The following is a 16898-nucleotide window of genomic DNA, read 5'->3' on the forward strand; positions in this document are numbered from 1 at the left end:
AAATACAGAAGTTTTAAGTTCAACTAGCCCAAGATAACTTCCTTACATTTAAAACTGAACTATGAATTCACCAGATTTCTTCTTTATAGTGATCAGATTTTTAAAACCCAATCTCCCCAAATGAGTTACAAGAGGCATGCAAACAGTTTCAACCTAGGAACTCCATAGTTTCAAATGAAGTTTTTGCGACCTCAAAAAGACGCCAATCCTTTTTTCCCCTCCACTAATCTTGCCCCCCCTTCCAGCAGAATCCTCCCTTTCAAACCCGCTTTTGTCCTTGTCTTTCTTCAAGATTGTCCTCAGCCTCCACCCAGGGCTTCTGTCTGCCCAAAGCACCAGCACCAAGAGTCCCTCCTGGTCCTCAAGATACCTTCACTTGGTTCAGCACTGGAGCAGATCACCCAGGAGGCAGGTGGACTGAGGTGCCCTCAGGAGCTTCGGCCTTTTATACAGCCTCAGCTCTGACCTGGCATCAGGCGATGCAGACCATGGGGCAGGATGCTGATGGCATCTTTCAAAAAGGGCACAGGTAACAACACTTCCCTCACATCCCAGGGACCCAATTCCTCCCTCCATAAGCATGTCAGCTATTAACCCACAGGAAATCCCCTGAGAATTGCTGCCCTCTAGCTAAGATAGGGATGGAACTTTGCAGATTGCACACAATGTCTGTCAATCTCACAGGCAGCTCTGCTATGCTCCCTATTTCCCAGGCTCGGTCAGTAGGGTTCTAGACCTCTGAAATGAAGAGAAGTTCTCTCTTCTCGTTGGTATAGGAAATGGCGGGGAAAATTCCCAACCTGAAATTAAATGAACCTTTTTGGAATAAGGATTGAGATCCAAAATAAAGTGCCAGGCCCAAGCCAATAATCTAATGTGACTTTTTCATTTTTAGATGATGCCATAGCCTGGACTAAGAATGCTTGCTATCTCAGTGATGCTATTTTAAGCAGGTCTCATGCAGATGGTGTGGGTAGTTGGGTTTCTCTCCTTACCTGAGCTTGACCCTCCAAGAGAACTCACAAATAACACTGATTCGGCACCAACAATCCCTTTGAAAGGGTAGAAAAAGTCTAGGAATGGCTTCTCTTTCCACATATCGTCCTAAACAAGGCAACTTTGGCCTGCCCAAGGTGAGACGGCAGGGACCAGGTATATGTTGCAGGTGGAGAAGGAGAACTAGATTTCGATGGAAGTTGCCAGAAGTGAGGCATGAGTTCTGGTCATAACTAAGAAAAGAGCATCCAACCTGGAAAGATCCTTTTTGTATAGTTTTGCAAAGCCTGTGATGGAACCCTACAAAAAATATTCTGAGGACAAATTAGGTCCCCAGGAAAGTCATCAAACTCTGGTTAGCTGAAAAGGTAGTCAAAATTTGCCATATTCAGAATGAAAACTGCAGTGAGAGGAAGTAAGACAGGGAGAAACATGAGACACCTCAGCTCTAAGCTGGGACAGCGAGACTGTCTCCTATCAGTTCCCAGCTTTGCAAACTCAGGTAAGTTACTTAATCATCACTATAACAGGGGCTAAAACAATTACTAGCTCACTAAATAAGGAATTATAATGTTCTTAGAACAGTATCTGGGACTATTAGTTCAAAATGCTAGTTTAAAAATAATTTTATCATTATGGATACTCTTATATCCATGAGAAAATATCTTTTAAATTTCAAATTACTGATCTGCCAATTTTTGAAGCCAAAACTATTGTTTGCAGTATCAGAGCTTAGCCCTAATGTTTTCTTACAGAAAAAGAGTAATATCTTACTTGCCACTGAAGTATGAGATTATGGGAAAGCATAGTCTTTATGAAAAAATACAAACAGGAAGAATTTAAAATTCATTTGTAATCCCATCTTCTGAGAATTCTTAATATTTTGCTATTTACATTCTGTCTCTTTTTATGATTATATTTCAATCTTTTCCACTGTGTATAGTTTTTTAGTGATTTTTGTTTTGTTTTGACTTTACCCAGTCTTTGACCAGGTACTTTTATGAGTTTATCTTACTAACTTTTCACGTAACATTGTAACATAAACATTTCCCATGTTACTCATCCTTTGGAGGCGTTATTATGGGCAAACATGGAACATTTCATGGAAGGCCCAGAATCCTTTTATAAGTGGTTGGGAGCATGAGTTCTAGAACAGTCTCCAGTCCCAGCTCCCCAGTGAGCAGCTTGTGACCTTGGGCAAGTGACCAGAGCTCTCTGACTCACTGCTCACATCTGGGATATGGGGAAGGTAATAGTGTTTATCTCACAGGATCATTTGCAAATCAAATGAGTTAACATCCATAAAACTCTTGGAATAGTGTCTGGCACATAATAAGCACTCAGTCAACATTAAAAGTGAAACCTGATGCTGTGTCACTTGTAAATGTTCTATAAAGACCACCAGGTGGGGAGCCAGAGAGCTTGCTTTGACTGCTAGAGCTCTGTTCACCAGGGGATCCTTCTCATCCCCCGTTTGCTGAGAAAGATAATGTAACGCAGGCTCTGAATTTCTGAAAAAAGAAGCCCAGTAAGGTTAAAGGAATTATTCACTTAATACATGAGTGTGATTAATTTTAAAAGGAACAATGTCCATCCCCTTTTACCTATAATTATTTGGGTATGTGACCACCTAGCTGACACACAATAAGGTCTTTGAGTGCAGGCACCCCTAAGGGATCTAGTTTAGTGCTTTGTAGGTAGTAGACACTCAATTTTCGTTTCCTTGTCTTGTTGAATTTGCTATTTAGTAAGGAGGATGGATGCCTCCAATAAATCTGAGCCCAGATTCTCATTGACAAATTCCAGACTTTTCGTGGAATGAGAGAATAGAAGATGTAGAAAGGACCTTGGCTCATTCAGAGACAGTGGTACCCCATCCCGGTAAGGCCTGGGCATCGACAGCCTCCAAAAGTTCCCTGGGTGGTTCTAATGTTCCATCTGGTCAGACCTTTCATGGAATGAGAGAATAGAAGATGTAGAAAGGACCTTGGCTCATTCAGAGACAGTGGTACCCCATCCCAGTGAGGCCTGGGCATCAACAGCCTCCAAAAGTTCCCTGGGTGGTTCTAAGGTTCCATCCGGTTGAGAATCACTGATTTAGACCACGCCCCTTATTTTGCAGATGAGGAAACTGAGGCTCAGAGAGAGAAAGAGGCTTGTCCCAGATCACACAGGGACTTAGAGGCTGGATTTCAGATCCTGCTATCAGCCCTCTCTCCACAGCACCTTGCCTCTTGAATATTTTATTTCTTCTTGTGATTATTTTTCTAGCAAGCTTTATTTTACATAATTTGCTTGTTAAAAATGCCTATTGAAGTGGGGTGAAAATAGTAGTAAACATGATGGATCATTGTCTGAATCTCATGGTTAGAAAATCTGGACATAATTTTTACTGTTAGTTGCTCTAAGTAACCAGGAATGAAGTACCTATATCTGAAAGGCAGTGTCTGGCATCACCAAGGTTGGGCCAGCTGGAAGACTCCAAGAATGCTCCCTAGGGTGGCACTACCTTGAAGATGGTTCCTTGACCCAGAAATTCAATCTTGTCCATGACTTTGAGTTTATCAATCCTGGAGGTGCTGAGTCACTGCAGCTAAGTCACAAGAGACTGAGGATGTCAATTTACAAAGAGAAACATGAGTATCAAATGTTGGCCTAATGGGTACATTCTCTTCTGGCAGGAAAATTTCTCAAAGAAGTCGAGTCATAATCTGGAGATGCTTGGTGATGGGGGGATTACATAATGGCCTCAGGTTTTGATGGTAAAAAAAAACTAGACATCCCCATCAGATCATCTGAACATCTCCAGCCCTGGACAGATTAGGGTGGTGCTGAAAACATCTGCCACCTGGCTGCCCTTCCTCTGTGCTCTTTAGTAGATCATTCTTCCCTCTTCTGAAGGCACCTCATTGGGCGGTCTTTGCTGAGTGCTGCTCTCATCCGTTATATGCTGATTTTGGAGTTTAACATTGGGAAGATAATTTTATTATTTATTTGTCTTATTTTTACTGTTCACTATTGCCCTGACACACACTGTGGTAGACAGGATAAAGCATCTTTTCACAAATACAGCCATATCCAAATCCCCAGAACTTGTGAATGTGTTACCTTATACAGCAAAAAGGACTTTGCAGATGTGATTAGCTTAAGGATTTGGGGATCGAAAAATTGTCTTGGGTTATCCAAGTGGGCCCAGTGAACCTTTTTTTAAGAGGGAGGCAAGAGGATTGATGTTAAAGAGGAGGCGTGTGACAACAGAAGCAGAGGTTGGAATGATGAACTTTGAAAATGGTCATGAGCTAAGGAATGCGAGCAGCCTCTAGAAGCTGGAAACAACAAGGAAATGGGCTCTCCCTAGAGCCTCTGGGAGGAACACAGCTCTGCCACCACCCTGATGTTAGCTTAGTAAGACCCGTGTTGGACTTCTGACCTACCGAACTTGTCTTAAGCCACTAAGTTTATGGTAATTTATTATTGCATCAATGGGAAACTAATACATACACTTAGATTTTTAAAAATAAATTTCGTAACATGATTTAATTACTTAAAAGGAGATCAAAGTATTAAAATTATTTCCATTGACATTTGGAATTGAAGGCTCACATATCTGATATTGACAGGATGTCTTTGGCCAAGGGGAATTTCAGTTAAGAGATGACAAAGAAAATGCTCAAAGATAAGCAAAGACGCAGCCTGGGCTTATGTCCCAGCTCTGTCACTTACCAGCTGTGTGACCTCTCTGAACCTGTTTTCTCATCCACAAAATGGGGGCAATAACATTGTCCATCTCATAGGGTTGTATGAGGATCCCTTGAGATAATGTCTATAAAGCCCTTAGCCCCGGACCTGGCATGTAGGAAGCGCTTGGTAATTGTTAGCCACTCTTATTCTTGTTATAATTGCTATCTTATTCTTGTTATAATTGCTATTGCCTTTATTAATAGTTATCAGTGACCGGTGGAAACCCAGAGATGTCAGGATTGTTGCTAGGGCATTCCCAGGCCCTAGAGACAGGGATGAGGAAGCCACTATCACTGCCCACTGACAGTTGCCCCAGTGAGCTATAATAGGAGCAGACTGATGACTATGGACCAAAGCTTAAGCAAAGTGGATTAGAAATTTTAAAAAAAAAGTTTATAGCAAGTTACAATAGCATACAATATGCCCATTCCATTTATATAAGTCTCTCCAAATATGTCTGTATATTTATATATAATACATGTAAATAAAGAGAAAAAAGTCTGGATGGATCTGTATTAAAATGTCAACAGCATGTAATTCTGGATGGGGAATCCCAAGCATTTCTTTTTTCCTTTTGCTTACTGACATTTTCTAATTTTCCTGCAATGAGGAAAAATGTGGATTTTATTATCTATGTTACTTGGATTATAAAATGTCTCAGGACATTCTAAATTCACTGAAAGTATCAGAGAAGTCTTCACAAAAATGGCATTTGATGCTTCTGTTCAACGTTGCAGATGTTTTGAGCTTCTACTAAGCACCAGGCACCATGCTTGGTGCTGTAGGCACAGGGAGAGAGCTATACACAGTCCTTGCTCCTGGGACTCAAATGTTGCCCTCCCTTCTACTCCACCTGCAGCACAGATGCCACCTCCCTACCTGTCTGGTCTCAGAAGCCCTCTCTGAGACTCACTGTCTCAGATGCTTCGTCACACCCTACACAGCTCTGTATATGGATGTCATTTACCCCCAAGATAATGAACTCTTTAGAAGCCAGACCTATATGTTACCTTTCTATTGAATTCCTAAAGCTGGGGGAACATGGGTGCCCTGGGTGGCATAGTGAACGGAGCCCATTGGAAGGAAGCATGTATCGTAGTCCAGACAAGAATCAGTCTCAGTGCCAGAGGCCTGGGAAGCCTCATGGTTCCCGACTCTTGAGCCCAGCTGGGGACTGAGGAGGGGCTGCCTCACCCCATGCTCTACACACAGAAGGACCCCAGTGTTTATTGAACTGAAAAGTGACCACTCCAGAGGCAGGCCCTGCACCCATATTTAGGAAGAAGGATTCTCTCCACCCCAAGACACCACCTTCTCTCAAGGTCACAAAGGTCAACGGATTATGTTCACGTTCAGGGACTGAAGACACTTAATCTGATTGTAAACCTGGAGCCTAGCTCCAGACTGGATACATGGTAAGTGGGAAAGGAATTGAGAAAGGGAGAGAAGAAGGAATGAGGGAAGGAAAGAGGAAAAGAAAAAAGGGGGGGGTGGGAGGAAAAGAAGGAAAGAAAGAAATGAACAGAGATGGGAAATGAGTGACAAGTACAGTCTCTCTTCATTCTGCTTCAAGTAGTGGAGATTCTGTTGACAAATAAAAAATAATAATAAGGTAGGAAGTGAATATCACTTGTAACAAAGAGGAAAGACACCCACACACCCGAGCAACCAGGACGTGCAACTGTAGGTTGGAGCTGCCCCTTGTTCCCTTCCCTCCTCCAGTATGTGATCCAGCCACCCATGCCCACCACAGCCTGACTCTCCCCGCCCTGCAAGGTCAAGACTTCTTCACGTCTTCTGTCATGCTCCCAGCTCTGGCAGACAGGCGGAGCATGCCTGAGTCATGCAATAGGGGTCTGAGCAATTGACCAGATGCTTGAAGTCTCTAGCTTAATGACAAAATGACCAAAAACTGCCTGCTGCCTTTGTGCCAGTCTTTTCCACCCAAATCCAATGAGTGATCTGGGAATATGACTGGCTCTGTCCTAAGACTGCAGATTGCTCAATCCAGGGAATTCAGTCTCCAGAACCTCTTCTTACTCTCCTTTACTCATCCTCTGCTCTCCTTACCTCTGCCTCAATATCCACAGACCCTCTCAATCCTTAAATGTTCTCCATCATAAGGGCTCCCCATCACTGCAATGTGAGGGTCTCTCTCCCTCCTCCCAACTACCAGTTCTTTATCCAGACCTTCTGATGGCATAAACCATGTTCCACAGTTGACAGCAATCCATGTGCACAGAACCCACCATCACCACCTCCCCTCCAGGCCCCTCGGTTCCCTCAGTAAATGGTCCCAAGACCCAAGACTGAGAGTCATCCTAGTTTCTCCTTCTCCCTCATCCCACATCCAAAGATGCACCCAGGTTTCCTTTTCCCAGTTCTACTGCCTTCTTTCCTTGGATGCTTGCCACCTGTGTAAAATGTAAATCTGAGCCTATTTAAAACTTTCAGTAGCTCCCTATTACCCGCAAAGGGGAAAAAATCCAAGTCCTTCCAAATGGTGCCTGAATTCTTTGTACTTTGGCAACTTCTACCTCCCCAGGCTTGTCTCCCCTGCATGGTAGGGACACTACTGTCACATTAAACTATTACCACCCCGAAGGTGCCTATATGCACCCCCTGTTAGAACACTTTTGTCCCCCACTCCTACATGCTTCCAAAGCCTGTACTCTGAGACACCTGACCAGGTGGGACCTCATCACTGGCTCCCTGTAATGGAGCGTCTCTCTGATAGGGCACCTGCTGTGCCCTGTGTTCACGACTGGCCTCTGCTGTTAGATTCTGAGACCCTTCATGTTAGTGTCTGGGTGTTCCCCCTGTGACCTTGAGGGCATATCACAGTGGCTAGCGCATAACAGACGCTCAGTAGGAACAAGACTTCCTGAAAGATTTCCTCGGGGACAGATGCCTCACACTGTCCATCACTGTGTCCTCAAGGATGCAGTGCAGAGGGCATAGCATTCAGCAGATACTTGTTATGTGAAGAGTGAAGGAAGGAATGAGAACTAGTTGTCATTATCAAGGAGGGAGGAGGTCCACAGGGCCATCATAGTCGCGGCAGAGCATGATCTGACCTTGACTCAGCCTGAGTCAGTGGAAAGCGTGACTGAAGTCACTTCTCTCCAGCATGTTGCCTTGGTCTCCCTGGGATACTGGGCAAACAGGAGACTTCAAACCCTAGAAATTCTGGATCCCTTCTAGATAAATGGAAGGATATCAGGTCCTGCTTGAGTCATTCTTAGACAATCTGGGTCACCTGGAATCTGTCAGAGATCTGGCTCATCCCTCCTCATCTAGAGGATGAAACTGGCTCTGGAAGTCAGGACCAGGGCTCCAGCCACTGAGCCCCACATCCTTTCCATCTCTGTTGTCCAAACCACCTATTTCACTGGCCACAGCTGAACCGAGGGAGGACCTGGGGAGCTGTAACTTGAGAACAGAGTCCGGCAGTGCCTCACAGAGTGTCCACTTGACTGCCGGCTGCCCAACTGAGGGAGGGGGAGCCCACGGACTTTGAGAGGTGATGGGAGGAAGTCACTCCTGTTTTCTATGGCTCATCTCTCCAATGAACTGCGGCCTGGGGGAGCAGGAACTGGGCCTCCGATGTGGTGTGTTCAGTCACTGCCCTCCCAGGGAGGTTATTCTGTGGAATCCCTCTAGGTGAGGCCAGCTTTCTGAACTTCTTTCAGTTCCTGGCAGGTATAGCAATATTCCTAGTGCTCAGGGCTTCTCTGGTGCAGAGAGAGCTTGGGCCCTGCACCAAGCTCTTCATGTACCAGATAGTTGATCTCTTTAGGTTCCCAGTTCACTGCTGAATCCCCAAGACCCAGAAGATGCTTTGAGCATAGTAGAGGCTCATAAATATTTGTGGGAAGAAGAAGGAAGGAAGGAAGGAAAGAAGGGAGGGAAGGAGGGAGGGAGGGAAGCCATGTGCCACTGTGGGCAGCAGCTACCACTGAGCTGACTGAGAGCAGTGTGAGCCTCTATCAGTACCTGGGTAGCCCTGCTGAAGCCAACTTCCCAGAACAGAGGCCACCTCCCACTAATCTCAAGAGTCTTGGACATACATTTTCATTTACTGGAGTAGAAAGTCTCTTGGGTCAGAAAGCTTGACAGTCAATGTAGCGCCCTTTGTGGCACATGGCAAAGGCCCTATAATCCTTTGCTCTTAGATCGTGCCAGCTCTGTCTCTTCCTGGGGTTTTCAGCGCATCTCTCCCACCCCAGCACAAGGAACTTGTCTCAGAAGCACTGTGGGCCTCAACTACGGAGGTGCCATGTTTCTCATTGGGATCCAGGAGACGGGGTGACTGAAGCGAATCCTGTTAGAAGTAGAAGACTCAAAGACCAGTGGTGCACCATTAATAACCTTAAAGTGGAAAAAGAAGAAGTTGAGCAGAGTGAGGACAGCGGGATAAAATCGAATATGAAAGAGGGAAATCTGCTCTTGAGTCTCCGTTCTGCCATATTAACTCTGTAACCTTGGGCATGTCACATTACTCTTCTGAATCTCAATTTTCTCATCTCTAAAATAGAGGCTACTTACATGCTACCCAATCCAATGAGGTCAAATGTAGCAAAGTACTTGGTGAGCCATAAAGTACTATAAAAATATAAGCTAATAATAATAATATAAACATAATCAAATAATGGTGATGATAATCAACATCAACCTATGAATAGCTCTGTCCCTCACATAACCCTGCAGCCTTATGTGATGTCAGTGAGCTCGGGGCGGGGGCCAGGCAGGTGGAGGAAGGGAAGGAAAGATCCCAGGTGACAGCTGAGTATCAAAACTCTGTCAGGGCATTGCTGGTGCCTTTCTGGATGACAGTCCTAAGGGCAAACACTGCCCTGGCCCAAAGAGTGTGAGAAAGAAGGAATGAACTTGATGGCTAATCTTTGTGACCCAGCTCTGACCCACGTGGGACACTTCTGATGACTGGGAAATGAGTTCTCTAATTTCTCAGTTAGTTTTGCAGGCCCTTGGGAATGAGAAGGTCGGGCTGGGGGTGGAGCCTGGGTTCAGGCAGTCACTCTGCCTTTGGAGCAGCATATCGCTGTGTAAGATAAGAAGAGGCTGGATGAGAAGACCTCTTCAAGACCCTCCTTCCCGAGAGGATCCCATGGATCAGTCCTGCAGGTTTCCCACAGGCTCTGTCTTCAGGGGCTCATAGTCTTTGGAATGGTACCCAACACCCAATACTGTTGACACCACCCCTACACTGGTTCCACTAAGGGGCACACCTGGCTTAAAGGAGCTTCACTCTGACCTTGCACCAAGAGTGTCACATCCAAAAGACACTTGGAGCTGCTACTGGAAGGTTCATCCATGAGTTAATCATTCCATCCTCAAAAGCAGATGGAGTACCTATAATGTGCCAGGTGTTGTGCTAGACCCTAAAGATACAGATGAGAAGAAGGCTCAGCCACTGTGCTTAAGCAGTTCCCATTCTGGGTCAGGGTAGGGTTGGGTGGAGAGACACATAAACATACATATATGACAGTATGATATGTGCATAGACCCTCCCAAGACATCTCAAGTCATACTCCTCTTTGAATCTCAGGTCTGTGGTCTTGGGGAAGTTACTCAACCACTCTGAACCTTGGTTTCCATGTCGATAATGATGGGAGAAATACTGCCTAACTTTGGGAGTTGGTCTGACAATAAGTGAGATAACAAATCTGAACTCACTGCATGGTACCTGACACATGGAAGTGCTCAATCAATGTTTTCCTTTCCCCTCTGCAAACCCTTCCTTTCTATAATCACCAGAATATTTCATGGAGTTAATTTAAAGAAAGTCAGTGATGTGATATAGACAAGACATACTGAAAGTGGAATCTTAAGGGAAATCTCTTGGTATCTTTATTAATACAGGTTCCTACTTCTTTGGGCCTGAGATACTTCAGAACTTGACCCAGCCAGTCTTTACAATACCTAGGGGTCAGGATGCTTGGGTTCTGGTCTTGGATTTGAGGGCTTTGCTCCTGGATCTTAATTTCCTTGTCTGTGACATGAGAAAATAGGTCAGTAATTCAGCAAATTTTTATTAAGCATCTAATGTCTTCCAAGCACCAAACACAAGGCTTGTGTTTGGTATTTGGTGCTTGTGAGGAAAGAGAGATTAAAGCGATGGACATGAGGATGGGTAAGATGTGGTCGCTGCCATATAGGGACATAAAACCGGGTAGTAGAAGCCAAGAAATCCATGAGGGAGCTAGCACAGCAGGTGTTTAAAAGCACAGACTTGGAAACCAGTCTGCTGAATTTGAATGCCAACTCAACCTTGGGCAAGGTACTTGACTTCTCTGGGATTTGGATGCTATAAAATTGTTCCTATAAATTCTATATCATATTAATATTATATTAATATACATGGTGCTATTTATAATATTTATAACAATAGTATTATATATTATATTATTTATTACTTATTTGTAATATATTTATATTATATAATTGTATTATTATTTATTATATATTTATATTAATATTAATTATATATATATAATATATTAATATATAATATAAATTTATATTATCTAACTTAAATATATTATATAAATATAATAACTATATTATGTATAGTATATTAATTTATTAAAGCACTTTAAATAGTGTCTGGCTCAAAGTATAAGCACCATGTAAGGGTTTGGTATTATAACCAGGTTTACAACATAGAAGGCAGACCATAGTTGCATGCTTTGTAGAGGAAGGCACAGTCAGCTCTGATTAGTTGAGATTGGTAGCATTACATCAGGCCTTAAAGGAGAAGGAGGTTTGTAGTGACGTCTGGGCAGCCTCCTGCTCTTTAGGTCAGGTCACTGGAATCCAGCCAAATCTCCAAGATGTTCCACCAGTTTTGGACTGATGCTTTTGATTCTGTCTCCCCCTACTGTCCAACGTGTATAAAGCAAATTGGATGCTCAATCTCGTTGTCACTAGAGAGACATGTTAAAACCCTGACATGGAGAGCTTACAGCCTTATTCAAGAGATGTGGACAAGTATGTGACATAGCTATGGAATAAGAAAGAACAATAGAGAGAGGAGAAGCTGAGTTGAAAGGAAGTTTGGAAAACATGTATTCATTTGCTAGGGCTGACATAACAATGTACCACAGACTGGGTGGTTTAAAACGCAGAAGTTTATTGTCTCACAATTGTGGAGGCTAGAAATCCAAGATCATGTTGTCTACAGGGTTGGTTTCTTCTGCAACCTCTTTCCTTGGCTTGGAGATGGCCACCTTCTCCTGTGTCTTCACATGGTCATCGCTCTCTGTGTCTGTGTCCTAATCTCTTCTTTGTATGTGGACACCAGTCATATTGGATTAGGACCCACATTAATGGCCTTATTTTACCTTAATTGCTTTTTTAAAAGATCCATCTTCAAATAGTCACATTCTGAGATACTGGGGGTTAGTATGTCAACATATGAATTTGGGGATCACAGTTCAGCTCTTAACAACAGATGAGAGGAACGGCCTCCAAAAGTGACTCCTGTACTATCACAGATATCCATGGACAGCGGGACAAGGATGGAGATGAGGCAGAAACAAACTAAGATCCACGCCCACCTGAGAAGTGTTCAGCAGACTTTAGAAGATGGAATGGAGATTACGTTGAGACTCAGGGAACAGCGAGGTGAGGCAGTTTCCAAGCATGAGCTTTGAAGCTTCTGCGTCTTGGGCACCAGGAAGTTAATCCCCATCATACTCCTTCTCCACGGCACCTTAACGTTTCTACTGAAGCACCAAGGAGTTTGCAGGTATTCCTCCAGACTTACTGAAAAAGAGGAGAGCCATCATGAGACCATCACTGACCCCATCCCACCAGCCTATAAAGACTGGACAAGACATTATAGAAGCATTCTCTGAAGTGGGAAAGTTGCTTGGAGTAAGGAATTGATATCTCTGGGGAAATGGCTGTGGCTTATTTCCCTTTTCTCCCCTCGTGAGTGTAAAGGGTTAGTTTTTACCACCTCTCAAGCCAAGCAAAGGGACAAGAAAACCACTCAGAGATTGGTGGTACCTGCAGGAAAGTGAAATGGATATACCCAATCTCATCTGGATGCTCGATGCGCTGTAGAAATTCAGAGCCCAGAATAGAGACCAATGAGGGGATGCTTTGAAGAGCTTACCATGTGCCCCTGGAATTTGGGAAGCATACCTGGTTACAAAGGCTGGATTACTACAGCACCAGCCCAATCCATCTCCTGAGATCCCAATGCACAGAAGATGAAAGGATGCCCAAAATAAGACCAATGAAAGAGGGAGGAGAGAACCTGCAGGAAACTGGAAGCTCAGACCATTCAATTCTCCCTACTTACTGCAGGTTCCTGAGCCATGGGTTAGGTCTGAGCTCATGAGTCAGGAAAAACCATTAAATTTAGTGCTAGACTGAAGTCTTTAACCCCTGAAAGTTATCAGAAAGCTGTATCATTTGCCAGAGAGATTAAGGGACAAAAAAAGAGATTGAATATAACATTTTTAAAGCATACGATTTGACAACTAGATAAATAACCCATTTTCTATCTATGAAATACTGAGTTCAAACTTGCAGTAAGTTCCAAGAGCCATTTTCCCACTATCAGAAGTCACTGCTGACCACACACATGATTACTGCTCCTCTTATATGGCAAACTTCTCCACCCAGAGAATTTGCTTAGTGGGTTATTTTTCTTAAAAGGTCATCCATACTGTTTCTGTGTATGTATCTAAAAAGACTCATCTTGTAAATGAATGTTCATAGCATTATTATTCATAGCCAAAAAGTACCTATTCATAAATGAACAAAAAGTGGTATATCCATCCAATGAGGTATTTTCCAGCCATAAAGAGGAATAAAGTGTTGACACGTGCTAGAACTTGAATGAACCTTGAAAACATTATGTTAAGTAAAAACAATCCAGACGGGAAAGACTACATATTATATGATGTAATTTATACAAATTTCTAAATAGGTAAATCCATACAGATAAAAAGTATACTAGTGGTTGCCAGGGGATAGAGATGGGGAGTTGGAGGGTGGGAACAGGAATGGGAGGACTGACTAATTGCTAATAAATTTCTTTTTAGAGTGAGAGAAATGTTCTGGAATCAGATAGTTGTGAAAGTTGCAAAGCCTTGTGGACATACTAAACGTCAGTGAATCGCACATTTTGAAAGGGTGAATTTTATGGTATGTGAACTTCTATCTCAATTTTTAAGGAGCTCCTACGACCTTAGTGGGGTTCTGGGAAGGCTTAGTTCCAAAGTCTTCCTGCTGCTGACTCAGACAAAGAACTGTATTAACATTCCATTTCATTTAGTATGCACTACTACACCAAAGAATAGCTATTACATTAGACCAAGGAAATCACATTACAGAAGAACAATGCCAAATGGTGCGGTAGATTATAGAATACAAATACCCAGCATTCTAGCAGGTTAGGAGGAGAGCACAGTGGAGACTGGTTGGGGAATGGGGTGGAGTGACTTGCGGCAGGATTCAGGGAGCCTTCTGGGAGGGGTGGGGCTGAGCTAGACCTTGATGGATGGGTGAGGCACAGGTAAGTGGGTCAAGGGGCCAGTGAGAGGGATGAGCATCCAAGGAGTCATGTAGAGGCCAAGTGATGAGACACATCCAACTTCCTTCCATGCTGCCTCTGAGAGCTAAAGTGGGTGGGACATGGGAAAGAGCAAAGATGGCAGGGGGCAAGCCAGAGATGGAGAGACGTACACCTCGTGGGTGTTTCCCATGAGAGCAGGATGCAAGGAGACCAGGCTTTGTATAAAATGTGGTAGGTTGGCAACATTTGTACACTAAACCAAAATGTGGAAAGAATTAGGGCTTCATTCATTGAAATGAGTATAAAGTTGTTTCTTGAGCAATTGGCCCACTTAGGATGGGGATACAGGGGAAAACACCCTTAAAATTACTAATTAGTTGTATATATTTCTATCTCTTTTTTTGTTTGGTTTTGGTTTTTTTGCATTACGCGGGCCTCTCACTGTTGTGGCCTCTCTCGCTGCGGAGCACAGGCTCCGGACACGCAGGCTCAGCGACCATGGCTCATGGGCCCAGCCGCTCCGCGGCATGTGGGATCCTCCCAGACCGGGGCACGAACCCACGTCCCCTGCATTGGCAGGCGGACTCTCAACCACTGCGCCACCAGGGAAGCCCATATTTCTATCTCTTTTAAGAAAATCTCATTTTAGGAAATTATCCAAAGTAAATCTCACCTCCCTATTAACATGTTTTACCCCTCTCCCCCTTGTCCTGCCCAAGCTGGCATCTGGGTTCATGAGCAGGGAGCTTATATGGCCTGTAAGCCCCACGCCAAGGGAAGCCTGGCGTCCTACTCTTCGATTTTGGGTTTTTGCTGCCCCCTACTGTTGAAGGACTGAACTGACAGGATTCTTGGGTTGGGGCCAGATGGTCAGTGAACCCGTGTTCTGTTCCCATGGCCTGGGCAGGTGCAGTATCCTCCTGGCTCATTCCAGTTCACTCTAGCTCCTCCTGCAGCTGGGGATCTCCCTGAGCCCTAGCTGTGACCCCCGAACATCCTGTCCCCAGCAGCCCACCCTGACACTTTCAACTGTAGAGGCACAGACCCTGTTCATCCTGGCTAGGGTCACCCTCCCACCTCCCAAGCCCCCACACCCACAGCGAACTTTCTGCCAGCACCATGAGTTCCTTCCACCTCCGCGGGACAGATGGGAACCTCTGGATCCCTTTCACTTCCATGGGAGCCAGGGAAGCTTGGAAGGAGTCTCAGCTCCTTCCACAGCACCAAGTAGGACATAAGTCACAAGATTGCTGTTTCCAGCTTTCTTCTCAACCTAATTATTTATCCACCTCCAGACTGCAGCCCCACTGATGAGAGAGTCAAAGCATGCATCTATTTGATTAGCCATCTCCATCCCCTTCTCCCGCACGACCTCAGGACCCGCTGCAGGACCACAGGAGCCTTTAATGACCTGCCTGTGTAGAAGGGAGTTCCCCTCCATCACATCCTCCTCCTCCTCCCTTTGCCCTTTGCCCTTCCTGAGACCCAGAGGGTCACAAGGTCATCAGCTCTCCGAGGTCCTCAGCAACCCAATATTACAAGCAGGTCCCAGATTTTTACTCCTTCCCCAGGCTCTTTGTTCCCATGTGAAGGGGCCAGATGCCATGGAGAAGGAAACTGTGAGAATGTGTTCAAGAGAAGAGCAGACGTGTCAGCTTTGGGTAGAAGGGGGAGAGCAGGTGGGGGTCCTGAAAAGAAGCCTGCAGGCCCACAGAACGGACAGGTAACAACGAGGAAGAGGAGAAACATGTGGGTGCCCCTTAGAGTCCGGTCCAATGTCAAAGCAGCCCCGCTCTTAGCTCATCGACAGAAGAGCACAGGGCTGAGTTCATTCCAGCTGGGCTCAGAGACAGAGCAGGAGGCTGCCTTTAGTTCCCTGCCCAAGGCTGACCCCAGCAGGTCCGATGTGCAATTTAGCATTAAGTGCAGCCCTTACAGGTGAAGTAGGGTGCAGAGAAAAAACAAGGCAGAGGCTTCACTCCGACCCCTCCCAGGAGGTCCCCTTTGGACTGAGACCTCGTAACAGAAAGACCATACTTGGATCTACTCTTTGGGGAAGACAAGGCTGGGCTCAGGGGTATGTTGGGGAAAATTGAGTGGTGTGGGCTAAAAAGAGCAGTGGAGTGAAAGCAGAGCCAGGGAATCCCACATGTGAGACTGGCTCCTGCTCTTTCCCAGCCTTTAGTCCCCTGAGCTTCCCTATAGCCATCTATTAAACAGGTGAGATGTAGCTGCACTGCCTCCCTCGGTTATTGTGAGGATTAGAGAAAGAGTGATGACATGAAAACATGGATTGTCAACATTAAGGCAGAACTGTTTTCAAATAATCCTTTAGTATATATCCAGCAAGAAAGTTAGTCCAGGCAGTAATTCCTAAATTATTTTAGCCTTGATCCCCATGTTCATTCCCTCACTGGAGAGAGAGAGACAGAGACAGAAGAGAAGAGATATGGGATTTACAAAGCAACCAACTTGGAAGATGCTCAGGCTCAAAGCTAGCAGCTGGCCCATGAGGTTAATGAGGCATTTTCTCAAGGACCAAGGAAGCTGGATCATGGGCTGAATTGAGACTACAGGAAAGTTGTTTATTTATATGTTTCCAAGAAAG

The 16898-nt window shown here is 44.7% G+C and overlaps 1 protein-coding gene across 1 annotated transcript in view; it reads right to left on the reverse strand.

Annotated features, from left to right (window-relative positions):
* Positions 1-16898, reverse strand: part of LCE5A (late cornified envelope 5A) — a 194161-nt gene that overhangs the window by 596 nt on the left and 176667 nt on the right.

Source organism: Mesoplodon bidens, assembly GCF_964165515.1.
Source record: "Mesoplodon bidens genome assembly, chromosome: 2".
Lineage (NCBI taxonomy): Eukaryota > Metazoa > Chordata > Mammalia > Artiodactyla > Ziphiidae > Mesoplodon > Mesoplodon bidens.